Raw genomic sequence first — 13,201 nt, 5'->3', positions numbered from 1 at the left:
GCATACAGAAAAATGTTATATTGTCACGTACATATCTGGTTCCCTATGTGTTGTTGGATCGCCCTCTTATGTGTGATTTGTAATAGATTCAGGGTGGAAGCAGCAATGTACGAAATAGGAGTTTTACAGTAATTCGTTCTATGCAAAAATGACATGTAAACAAATCTGAGAGTTACTATCTTACATAATACTGTGAATTAAAATTGCAGCAAAAGTGCACGTGATACTGATATTTTTATTTACCTCTTTTTCGGTGTCTTTTAATTTTTTGGCCAATCCTTTTTGTGTTTCTTCTTTTTTAGTCTGCAGCTGTTTAAAAAATGACAATACAGCCCATTAATAGAACATTCGCACGCATCATATAATCATTTATTTAAATGGAGTGTGTGTTGTGAAGGGGGCGTAGTAGAAGGAGATTAAGTCATTTGCTTTGAGAGAAACATAGAAAAAAACAATGATTGCCGAAATACAACAACGTTTTTTTATATTTATGCAAACACTTGTGAGTTTCTTCAAAACATCCCTGGGCATCTCACCAAAAATTATGCATTTGAAAGGTTTTTAACCAAAGCAGTCTGGATACTTTGATCTGTTGTTTGGTAAAGAAGCCTTTTATGGTACACAATATGTGAATAGGATCGCAGTGACAGGCTCTTTATTTCTCAAGCCCTTTGTATTTTAAACACTTCTCGAATTAAGTGCTGCCCAGTCAAACAGTTTACGAGCAACAATCACAACGTGGCTTTCATTTAATAGCAATCATTGATTACCTCAGGTACGGTCGCACACAAATTCAAATGTTGTTCACCACAAAGATCACTAAATATGATCGATAAATGTTTGTGTTCACTACTTTTTTTTTTTATTAAGTACGAACAAGTACGTTTTTTCCCTGGAGGTTCCAGTGGATATTAATATCAGCAGCGAATGTTAGATTTGGGGAACCAAACATCATACGCACAGAAGACACAAACTACAGAAAGTCAAATTACTACACGGTAATAGCGCCACATGTAGAATTTAGCAAAAAACATTGACAGCGCTGCTTTTGTCGCTACCCTTTATCGGAAGGGCTTTTCGATCTGTACGGTGGTTTAGAGTGGGTGCTCTGTTGGATCCTCAATAGCGCATTAAACTTCGCTATAGGTGTGTTTTACAACAAACAACACAACTGGCTGAATTGGATCGATTGAATTTGAAGAAGATTTCCAATAAAAACAAGTGGATTGATCGGACATTGAAACACGAATTCATTTTGCCTTCTTTATTTAACACGAGTGCCTTGGACTGTTTATTAACGTTTTTTCTTCGGGATTTTGTGGGGGAGTATGGTGTGTCCTCCTCCCAGGAGCACCGTGGGGATATTATTACAATCATAGACATTAGGGCGGAAGCATGGTGAGCGCCATTCCTAATAACACACCCCGTTAGTTCTTTCAACACAACATAGCAGGGACATCTTACGCGCTAAATATCTTTTGTTACATGGATCCTCTCCAGCCATTTGTAGAATTATTGAACGCACCGGCCTTTCATGTGAATCTCCCTTTTACATTTTTTTAACTCACCGGATTTCTGATGGCCGTTTGTGTACTTTTATTTAACTGTTAATACTGTCTTTACACCGCCACTATGTGTGTTGCTGAACTCTAACCACTCCCTTTTCCCTGTCAGCCTCGTAGAGGTGCCCAGCTGCATTGATCCCATGTGGCCTCTGCGAAGCTGCATTGGAGTGGTTCTTAAATAGCGAATTCTCCTCTTGTGGAGTCTCTTGAGCAGTTTGGGATATTCTGCCTGGGATCGAAGGGCCAGTTGTACGCGGGGGACGAGGGAGAAACATGCTAAGTTAACGGGAAACACATCTGTGTACACTGTAGCTGACAGAGAAACACAGGGTATTATGAGAAGAAAAGGAGGGTTTACAGGGGGTTATACGTTTTGTTATTAGCAATGGACAGTTGGAGCTGCGGGGTGACCTTCTGGTGACCAGGAAGGAGTATATTTTTATAAATCGATACATCATATATGATTATTTCAATGGTACCGAGCAATTAACTGCTCCAAAGAACCCACACCATAGTAGCAAGACAACGGTGAACACTTCTATTTTTTCATTTATTTTTTTTAAAACCAACGCAATCTTAAACTAAATACTTAAGTTATTTTGCACTTTTTGTTAAAACGCATATTTCTTTGAGAATCAGCAATAAAGGACCCTCTTTGATAAGGGCCCTTTTGGTCCCCTACACCCCTACCAGGACCTTAAGATCCTCCAATGCACGACTACTGAGGGTTCTGCAAATCCAAAGGAGCAGAGGTGGTAGATCCTTTCCGTATCTGACCCCCAAGCTAAGGAACGTAATGCAGAATGATCTCAGAAAGAACTTAACATGACATGATGCTGAAAAAATGCTTAAAACATGGACATATCCCCACTAGCCCTAGACATGCACCGCCACAGAGACCCGTTAGTGAGCTCTAAGACTCACGCAGGGCTGGGAAGCCCTCGGGTACCTACCGGCTTTATAAATCCGCAGAGCACAGCAATAAAGCAGTGTTGTAGTTAAAATAGTGTTATAATGGAGTCGGACACATTGCAGCAGATGACATCCTTTTATTACTTCTGTTACCGAGTGAACTAGCCACTCCCTCAATTGACACGTGTAGATGATTTAGAGTATATTTATTAACTTCAGGGAGAAGGCTGTGGGACTAATGAATCACGAGGAGATGGATGCCGAGATAGAATATGAGCAATGTTTGATTGCTTTTACTGCAACACAGAACAAATGCAATCAATGAGGAAGAATGAAAGCATCCAACTCAACAGGATGGTGTAATGAATCAGTGATCCAGGATATCGAAATGATTAGTGTTAGCTTTTCGACCTTTTTGTAAACCCTCTTTTTGCTAGTTTTAGCAGTTTGTAAACCGACACACTGGCACTCAGTGCCACGGTGCATATCTTTTGGCCATAAACTGGTATTTTCAATATTGGTTTCACCCAATTGGGCTACTTATTTTCCTATAAGGCCATAGTGAGGGTGTAGAAATGTCAATACTGGCATGGAATTTCAACTGCATTTGTGGGCTGAGTGTGTATTTACATCGCTCATATATGATAAACATATGAAGCTGCTAGGAGCACCACTGTGTTCTGACTGAGCTGCAGTTTCAAAGCACTGCAGCGACAAATGGAAAGAAAAATAGCTTTCTCCATGCAGAAAAAACGTCTTTTTTCTATATTAACAACTCACCCGTAAAGTGTGCCTTGCATGCCCAGGGGGCTGAGTGCCTAATTTATAACAAGAATACACCTCAGCTGATACAGGCTGAGCTAATGACTTTGCCAATACTTTGCAGTGGCATTACCTAATGTCAAGATAGCCATAGTCTGTCAGTACAGATGCACAGGCATGTGCATGCACACACAACAATGTGGAATAGGGTTTCTAGTAAAGAAAAGCCATTTAAAGATGTCTGGCAATACATAGCATGCACTGTGACTTATGCATGGACCTGCATTGTGATATTTGCAGGAGGCCTGTAGACAATGGCTGCCAATGCACAGGCATCCGTGCAAATCCCTCCTCAGTCAGGCTTATCTTGCAGGCAATGTGTAAAGTATTTGTACCAAACACACAGTAATACAGTGAAAACACTACAAAGGGGACACAACACCAGTTTAGAAAAAGTATCCAATATTGATCTAAGTCAAATAAGACCGAAATGACAAACATCCAACACACACAAGCAAATATATGATTTTTTAAAATGAAAGAGTCTTAATCCATAGAAATCAATAGATGCTTTGCCGCACGGGTGAGCATGCTTTGGAAAAGTAAGCGATACGTTGATTTCTGACTCGCAATTGAGGCCGTGAGTCAATTCTTCTCCTGTCAGGTAGGCGATGCGCCATTTCTCTCTCCTGCAGAAGAGAGATGCATCGATTTACGGATGGGCAACCTTGGGGCCTTGCAGGTTCATTGGGGTTTTGACACCCAGCGGCGATGCATGCAAAGTACTGCCATATGGTGGTGAAGTGCTGCTTGGGTGATGCATTGATCTCGGCAGCCGCAAGTGCGTGTTGCGTAGATTTTCCAGCCGCAATGCAGGTGGTGCATCGATTTTTCAGCCACAGGGCAGGTGCTGCGTCAATTTTTCTCCTACTCAGCTCCTGTACATGGATTTCAGCCTTGGTTCCACCAGCTTCTCCTTTCAAAGGCCCAGGGACTGGATAGGGCACCACTTGGCAGAGAAGGAGTCTCAGCAAGAGTCCAGGTGCTGGCAGAAAAAGTATTTGATGACCCTGAGATTTCAGAACAGGGGGCAAGCTCAGCCCAAGCCCTTGGAGACACTTCACAAGCAGGAAAACATCACAAAGTCCAGCCTTTGTCCTCTCTCAGATAGAAGCAGGAACTGCAGGCCAACCCAGCAAAGCACACTCACAGTCAAAGGGGCAGTACTCCTCCTCCAGCTCTTCATCTCTCCTCCTTAGTAAAGGTTCCTCTTGATCCAAAAGTAATCTGAAAGTCTGGGGTTTTGGGTCAACTACTTCTACTCATTTCTAACTTAGAAGTAGGCAGACTTCAAAGGAAAGTTTCTGTTGTTCACAAGATCCTGCCTTGCCCAAGCCTGGCCCCAGACACACATCAGGAGGTTGGAGACTGCATTGTTTGAGGACAGACAAAGCCCTTTCAGGTGTAAGTGTCAGTTCCTCCCTCCCCACTCTAGCCCAGGAGACTCATCAGGATCTGCAGTACACTACTCAGCTCCGTTTGTGTCCCTGCCTAGAGGTAATTCAGAAACAACCCAAAGATCAGTCTGACCCAGGCTAGGATTCTACAGGCAAGCAGAGGCACAGATTGGTTAAGCAAGAAAATGCACACTTTCTCAAAGTGGCATTTTCAAACTGACAATCTAAAAACCAACTTTACCAAGAGATGCATTTTTTAATTTTGAGTTTAGAGACCAGAAACTCCATATCTCTATCTGCTCTCAATGGGAAACTACACTTGAAAGATATTTAAAGGCAGTCTCCATGTTAACCTATGGGAGAGATAGACTTTGCAATAGTGAAGACTGAATATGGCAGTATTTCACTATCAGGACATGTAAAACACATCAGTACATCTCCTACCTTTAACATACGCTGCACCCTGCCCCTTGGCCTACCTAGGGCCTACCTTAGGGGTGTCTTACATGTAGAAAAAGGGAAGGTTTGGGCCTGGCAAGTGGGTACATTTGCCAGGTCAAACAGGCAGCTCAGATCTGCACACACAGACACTGCAGTAGCAGGTCTGAGCCATGTTTACAGGACTACTCATGTCGGTGGCACAATCAGTGCAGCACGCCCACTAGTAGCATTTTATTTACAGGCTCTGGTCACCTCTAGTGCACTCTGTTAGGGACTTACTAGTAACTCAAATATGCCAAACATGAAAAACCCAATTAAAGTTACAATTTAAACAGAGAGCACTTGCACTTTAGCACTGGTCTGCAGTGGTAAAGTGCCCAGAGTACCAAAACCAGTAAAAATGACGTCCAGTACACAGTCACAAATACAGGAAGCAGAGGCAAAAAGACAGGGGAAGCTACACCAAGAATTGCAGGTTTAACACGTGCCCACCCCCCCCCCCCCTCAGCTGAAAGTGGGGAGAGCTACCCGACCAAATGGGAGTTCTCATCACTAAGGTGGAAGAATCTGCCCAGACCATCAGCAATGGCGTGTTCTGTACCAGGGAGAAGTTGCACCATAAGTGCATTCCCTGTAGGGAGATGGGCCACCTCAGCAGGTTTGGGTTCTTCCCCTCATCTGCATTAACCATCTGAGGGGCCTGTGGTCTGTCTGAACGTGGAAGTGAGTCCCAAATAAGTAGGGCATCAGATTCTTCAGTGCAACAGCAAAAGCTTCTCGCTGAATTGCACTTCACCTCTGTTCCTGGGGAAGTAACCTCCTACTAATGAAGGCTACAGGCTGGTCTAGGCCCTCTTCATTTAGCTGTGCTACAACTGCCCCCACACCATGATCTGAAGTGTCAGTCTGCACAACTAATTCCTTGAAAAAGTTGGGGTCCTTCAGCACGGGAGCTGTGCACATGGCTGACATCAGGGCATCAAAAGTGGTCTGGCAAGTCTCAGTCCAGATCACTTTCTTGGGTTGATTTTTAGAGGTCAAGCTCTGTCAAGGGGGAAACAATGGTGCCATATCCCTTGACTAACCTCCTGTAGTAACCGGTGAGACCTCGAAAGGCTTTCACCTCTGTCTAGGTCTTGGGGGCTCCCAAGCCAGACTAGTGTCCGTTTTTGGTAGCAGGGGAGGCACCTGGCCACTCCCCACCTGGTGTCCCAGGTAAAGCACAGATCCCTATCCTATTTGTCACTTACTGACATTAATAGTGAGGCATGTCTTCTGCAGGGCCTTCAACACTTCAGAGAGGTGTTGCAGGTGTTCCTCCCAGCTGGAGCTGAACACTGCAATGTCATTCAGGTAGGCTGCGCTGCAATACTCCAGCACAGCCGAAACCTGATTGAGTCACCCCTGAAAGGTGGCAGGGGCATTTTTTATCCCAAAGGGCATAACCCAGAATTGGTAGTGCCCCTCAGGGGTGGAAAATGCTGACCTCTCCTTTGCCCCATTGGTTAAGGCAATCTGTCAGTACCCAGGCGTTAAGTCAAATGTACTGAAAACTTGGCAGCTCCTAGCCGATCTATAAGCTCATCAGCTCTGGGGATGGGGTGCACGTCAGTCTTAGTGGTGGAGTTGAGTCCACTGTAGTCCACACAGAGCCTAAGTTCTGGGGTGGCACTGGGGGGTGCAGCCTTTGGGACCAAGACCACTGGGCGAGCTTAAAGACTTCAGGATAACTCAATTACACCTAACACTAGCATCTTGGAAACCTCATCCTTGTTGCTGGCTCTCACCATGTCAATCACCCTGTAAACCTTGTGTTTCACAGGTGAACTATCCCTAGTGTCCATATCATGGGTACACAGATGAGTGACCGCTGGGGTAATGGAAAAGAATTAAGCAAACTGTCTCAGCAACTGGCGACAGCCCCTCTGTTGCTCTGGGGTCAGTGTTGGGGAGAGGTACACACCCTTCACAGACCCATCTTTCTCTTGAGCAGACAGGAGGTCAGGAAGAGGCTCACTCTCCTCCTCCACCTTATCATCTGTTGCCAAGAGCATAGTCAGTTCAGACCTCTCAAAGTGAGGGTTGAGGCGGTTCACAAGTAGGACCCTCAAAGGGTTCCTGGGAGTCTGCAAGTTCACCAGATAGGTGTCATCACTCTTGCGCCCCACCACCTCAAAAGGTCCAGTCTGCTTGTTCTGGAGAGCCAGAGGCTACACTGGGGCCATGACCCACACTTTCTGGTCAGGTTGAAACTAGACCAGAGTGGCATACCTGAACGTACCACCGTTTCATATCTTCCTGGCTGGCTTCTAGGTTCACCTGAGTGAGTTTTTTGAAGCGGGCAGTCTGGTTTCTGAAGGCCAGTACGTAGCTAAACAGGTCCTGGGGGGGCTTATTGGAGGTTTTCTCCAAGCCCAATGTTAGACCTGACACCCTTAGGGTGGTCACCCCCAACTTTGTGCCTGCCGCCATCCACTTTTTTGACACTGTTTTTGCTGGTTTTAGGACTCTGCACACTTTACCACTGCTAACCAGTGCAAAAGTGCATATACTCTCTCCCTTAAAACATGGTAACATTGGTCATACCCAAATGGTATACTTAATTTACTTGTAAGTCCCTAGTAAAGTGCACTGCATGTGCCCAGGGCCCGTAAATTAAATGCTACTAGTGGGCCTGCAAAAACAACAACTGATGGACGGAATGCAGAATAAATCAAACATTCACCCCATTCACAAATCTGGGTTAAATCAGTTTTTTTGCTTGCTATGCCATTCCAGTTTGGACCCAGCCATATGCAAATCAGTCTTGACCGTGTTCCCCATGGTAACAGTCCAGCCCAAAATGCCAGTCCAGGTCCTCCCTGGACCAGAAACAAGCATCCTGGGGCAGGTTTCAGGGTATCACCCTTCATCAGCCAGGCTAGCTTGACTCTGGTGGCATAGCAAGCGTGGGACCCACGTCTGGGCATACCCTTCCACTTGGGACGACAAATGCAAAAACAACAGATGATGGACAGAACGCAGAACAAATCAAACATTCATCCCCAGTCACAGATCTAGGTTTAATCCTTCAGTTTTTTTGCTTGCCATGCCATTCCAGTTTGGACCCAGCCATATGCAAATCACTCTTGACCCTGTTCCCCATGGGAACAGTCCAGCCCGAACTGTCAGGCCAGGTCCTCCCTGGACCAGAAACAAGCATCATGGTACCTGTTTCAGATTATCACCCTTCATCAGCCAGGCTAGCCCGAATCTGGTGGCATAGCAAGCATAGGACCCACATCTGGGCATACCCTTCCCACTTGGGGCAACACATGCAAAAACAACAGATGATGGATGGAATGCAGAACAAATCAAACATTCACCCCCAGTCACAGATCTAGGTTTAATCCATCAGTTTTTTTTGCTTGCCATGCCATTTGAGTTTGGACCCAACCATTTGCAAATCAGTCTTGACCCGGTTCCCTATGAGAACAGTCCAGCCCAAACTGCCAGACAATGTCCTCCCTGGACCAGAAACAAGCATCCTGGAACCTGTTTCAGGGTATCACCCTTCATCAGCTAAGCTAGCTTGAATCTGGTGGGATAGCAAACATGGGACCCATGTCTGGGCATACCCTTTCTACTTGGGGCAACACATGCAAAAACAACAGATGATGGACGGAATGTAGAACAAATCAAACATTCACCCCCAGTCACAGATCTGGGTGTAATCCATCAGTTTTTTTTACTTGCCACGCCATTCCAGTTTGGACGCACCCATATTCAAATCAGTCTTGACCCTGTTCCCCAAGGGAATAGTCCAGCCCAAACTGCCAGGCCAGGTCCTCCCTCGACCAGAAACAAGCATCCTGGGGCAGGTTTCAGAGTATCACCCTTCATCAGCCAGGATAGATTGAATGTGGTGGCATAGCAAGCACTGGACCCACATCTGCGCATACCCTTCCCACTTAGGGCAACAAATGCAAAAACAACAGATGATGGATGAACTGCAGAACAAATCAAACATTCACTTTCAGTCACAGATCTGGGTTTAATCCATCAGTTTTTTTGCTTCTCATGCCATTTGAGTTTGGACCCAGTCATATGCAAATCAGTCTTGACCCTGTTTGCCATGGGAACAGTCCAGCCCAAACTGCCAGGCGAGGCTCTCCCTGGACCTGAAACAAGCATCCTGGGACCAGTTTCAGGGTATCACTCTTCATCAGCCAGGCTAGCTTGAATCTGGTGGCATAGCAAGCATGGGACCCACGTCTGAGCATACCCTTCCTACTTAGGGCAACAAATGCAAAAACAACAGATGATGGACGGAATGCAGAACAAGTCAAACATTCACACCCAGTCACAGATCTGGGTTTAATCCATCATTTTTTTGCCTGCCGTGCCATTTCAGTTTGGACCCAGCCACATGCAAATCAGTCTTGACCCTTTTCTCCATGGGAACAGTCCAGCTCAAACTGCCAGGCCCGGTCCTTCCTGGATCAGAAACAAGCATCCTGGGACCAGTTTCAGGATATCACCCTTCATCCGCCAGGCTAGCTTGAATCTGGTGGCATAGCAAGCACGGGACCCACGTCTGGGCATACCCTCCCCACTTGGGGCAACAAATGCAAAAACAACAGATGATGGACGGAATGCAGAACAAATCAAAAATCCACCCCCAGTCACAGATCTGGGTTTAATCCATCAGTTTTTTTGCTTGCCATGCCATTCCAGTTTGGACCCAGCCATATGCAAATCAGTTTTGACCATATTCCCCATGAGAACAGCCCAGCCCGAACCTGCTAGACCAGGTCCTCCCTGGACCTAGTGGGGCTGCAGCACTGATTGTGCCACCCACATAAGTAGCCCCTTAACTATGTCTCAGGCCTGCCATTACATGGCCTGGGTGTTCAGTTTCACTGCCACTTCGACTTGGCATTTAAAAGTGCTTGCCAAGCCTTAAACTCCCCTTTTTCTACATATAAGTCACCCCTAAGGTAGGCCCTAGGTAACCCATAGATTACTGTGTAGGTAAAAGGCAGGACCAATACCTGGGTGTTTTATATGTAATAGTAGTGGAAACCTCCTAAATTCATTTCCCACTGCTGTGAGGCCTGCTCCTTCCATGGGATAACATTAGGACTACCCTCATATACTGTTTGAGTGATAGATTCTGATCAGAAAGGGATAGACAAGTCATATTTAGTATGGCCAGAATGGCGATACAAAATCCTGCTTACTGGTGAGGTTGGAATTTATATTACTATTTTAAAAATACAAATTTTAGAAAGTGAGCATTTCTCTGTAATTAAATCCTTCTGTGCCTTATAATCCACATCTGGGCTGTGCTGGTTGACAGCTCCCTTGTGCATTTCACCCAGACATCCACAAACACAGGATGCTCGGTCACACCTGCACACATCTGCATATGAATGGGTCTTCCTGGGCTGGAAGGGTGAAGGGCCTGGCACTTACATTTCAAAGGACAGTGGCCTGCCCTCACACAATAAACTGCCAAACCCCCAACTGGGACCCTGGCAGACAGGGTTGTTCTGAAAGGGGACCTTGTGCACTTCAAAACCACTCTTTGAAGTCTTCTCCACTTCAAAGGCATTTTTGGGTATATAAGCTGGGTCTCTGACCCTACCAATTTAGACACATCTTGACAAGATACTTACTGGGAAAGGAACTCTGAACCAGAACCTGCAACATGCTAAGAGAAGCTGCCTGGCTGCCCAAAGGACTCACCTGAAAAGGGCTGCTGCCTTGCTGTTGCCCTGCGGCCTTGCTGCCCTCTGGCTCTGCTGAGAAGTGCTCTCCAAGGGCTTGGATTGAGCTTGCCTCCTGTTTTCTGAAGTCTCAGGGCCAAAAAGACTTCATCTCTGGAAAGAACTCCTTGTGTGGCGAACATCGATGCACAGACTGCCGGAATCGACGCACAGCCTGCCCTGCGTGAGAAAATCACTGCAAAGCCGAACCGGAATGACGCAGCCCAGCTCTCTGATTGGAGATCGATGCAGCGCCAGCGTTGCGACCGGAACTTCAACGCACTATCCACTGGATCGACGCCGAGCCGGAACAATGCGGCCCAACTTCCTGCAAGAGGAATCGATGCAGCACCTGCCGTGCAACAGAAATTTCTCTGCATTGCCCACCGGATCGATGCAGCGCCTGTGACTTCACCCTGCATGCCCAGGATTTCTTCGCATCATCCCGGGGGTGTCCAAATACCCTGCAACCCAAAGAGGATCCAAGTCTGCACACCGGAAATCGACGCAAAGCCCTTGTTGCATGAAAAAGTAGCGATGCCTCGTCTGTCTGTGCCCGGAGAAACCAAAGCACACCTACCTGCATCTCCTCCTCTGCAGTCCTGTGTGGATAAAAGACGCAAACCAATTACTTTGTGCTTGCAAGAGACACTTTTTGTTTTTATGAACTTAAAGACTCTATTTATCATTACAAAAGTAATATTTCAACTTGTACTTATAAACCTCGATCGTTTTGACCTTATTCTACTAAGATAAATATTCTATATTTTTCTAAACCTGTGTGGTGTATTTTCGTGGTGTTTATACTGTGTTATTGCATGACTTATTGCACAAATACTTAACACATTGCCTTTTAAGTTAAGCCTGACTGCTCAGTGCCAAGCTACCAGAGGGTGGGCACAGGATAATTTGGATTGTGTGTGACGTACCCTGACTAGAGAGAGGGTCCTTGCTTGGACAGGGGATAACCTGACTGCCAACCAAAGACCCCATTTCTAACACCCTCCTTTACCATACTTAGAGGTCCCCTCACAGGGTAGCCATACAGCAGCTCAAAGGGGTTAATACCAAGCCCCTTCTGTGGTCCCTGTAAGCAAAGAGAAGGCATCGCAAGAGGATGTCCCACATACACCTCAGGGGTTCTGACAGACCCATAATCATGCCCTTTAGGGTGTGGTTGAACCTTTCAACCAACCCACTTCCTTAGGGGTGGTAAGGAGTGGTGAACTTGTGTGTTACCCCACACTCCTTCCACAGAGACTTCATGTAGGTAGATATGAAGTTGGTACCCCAGTCAGAGACCATCTGCTTGGGGAACTCCAAGCGGTGCTTTGATCGACCTCAGAGGGATGTCCCCCAGGTAGCAGGTGGCATGGTCCACAACGACCAGCATAAACGTGTTGCCTATGGCTGTCTTGGGATCCAGAGGTCCCACAATGTGAATGCTCACCCACTCAAAAGGAGTGCTCACGTACGGGAAAAGGTTGGAGGGTGCCTTGCACTTCCCCCACTCTTGCCACTTGCCTGACAAGTTTGGCAAACCATGGAAACTGATTCAGAGTGCCTGCACATTTGGGGCCAGTAAAAGTGAATGACAAGCCTCTCAAAGGTCCTGCACCAAATATCCTGTAAAGACATCATGAGCCAGACCCAGTAGGAAGACTCTGAAGCGCTGAGGTACCACCAACACATGCGCTTCCCAGGTTCAGCAACTGTAGACTCACTATACAGGAGACCATTATCCCAATAGATCGAGTGTGATCCAGACTCCTTGCTAAATGCCTGGTCTGCAGCCCGTTGTCGCGGACCCTCAAGAGGAGGGCATGACTTCTGTGCCTCACAGAATTCGTCCCTTGTGGGACCCCCTTCCTACCTCCAATGGGTCAGCTCTTGCACCTCCCCCAGTTCAGCCACTTGTTCCCCTGTAGTCTCCGGGGCGTCCCCCTCAGGTTCAGCCTCATCCCAGACCGTGGGAAGTTCTGGGGTGGGTTTCCCACACCTCTTGCCCTTCCTCTTCCTGACAGGCACCTGGGCCACTCTTTCAGGCACCAGGGCCTCCTGATCACCTTAACGGGCTGCCACAGACTGGGTGGGCACACACACCCCCAGGCAGACCTAACATCTCCAAGTGTGACCGGTGTTCCAACTCACTCCAAGGAGAATTCTCCAGGTCATTGCCTAGCAGACAATCAACAGGCATGGTTGGACTCACAGCTACCCTCAGGGAACCTGAGACCCCACTCCCACTCAAAGGGAACCTGCGCCACCTTACACAGGTGCTCTGAGTTGTTAACCACAACTACCTGGTGAAGTA

At 46.7% G+C, this 13,201-nt stretch overlaps 1 long non-coding RNA gene across 1 annotated transcript in view; it reads right to left on the bottom strand.

Moving 5' to 3' along the window:
- Positions 1-236: 236 nt before the first annotated feature.
- LOC138260815 (uncharacterized) overlaps positions 237-13,201 on the bottom strand; it is a 169,812-nt gene continuing 156,847 nt past the window's right edge. The window contains exon 3 of the long non-coding RNA XR_011199008.1: positions 237-309. This is a non-coding gene — a long non-coding RNA (uncharacterized lncRNA). The remainder of the gene's footprint in view (positions 310-13,201) is intronic.

Source organism: Pleurodeles waltl, chromosome 10 (genome assembly GCF_031143425.1).
Source record: "Pleurodeles waltl isolate 20211129_DDA chromosome 10, aPleWal1.hap1.20221129, whole genome shotgun sequence".
Taxonomy (NCBI): Eukaryota; Metazoa; Chordata; class Amphibia; order Caudata; family Salamandridae; genus Pleurodeles; species Pleurodeles waltl.
This window is presented reverse-complemented; position numbering and strand designations above follow the sequence as displayed.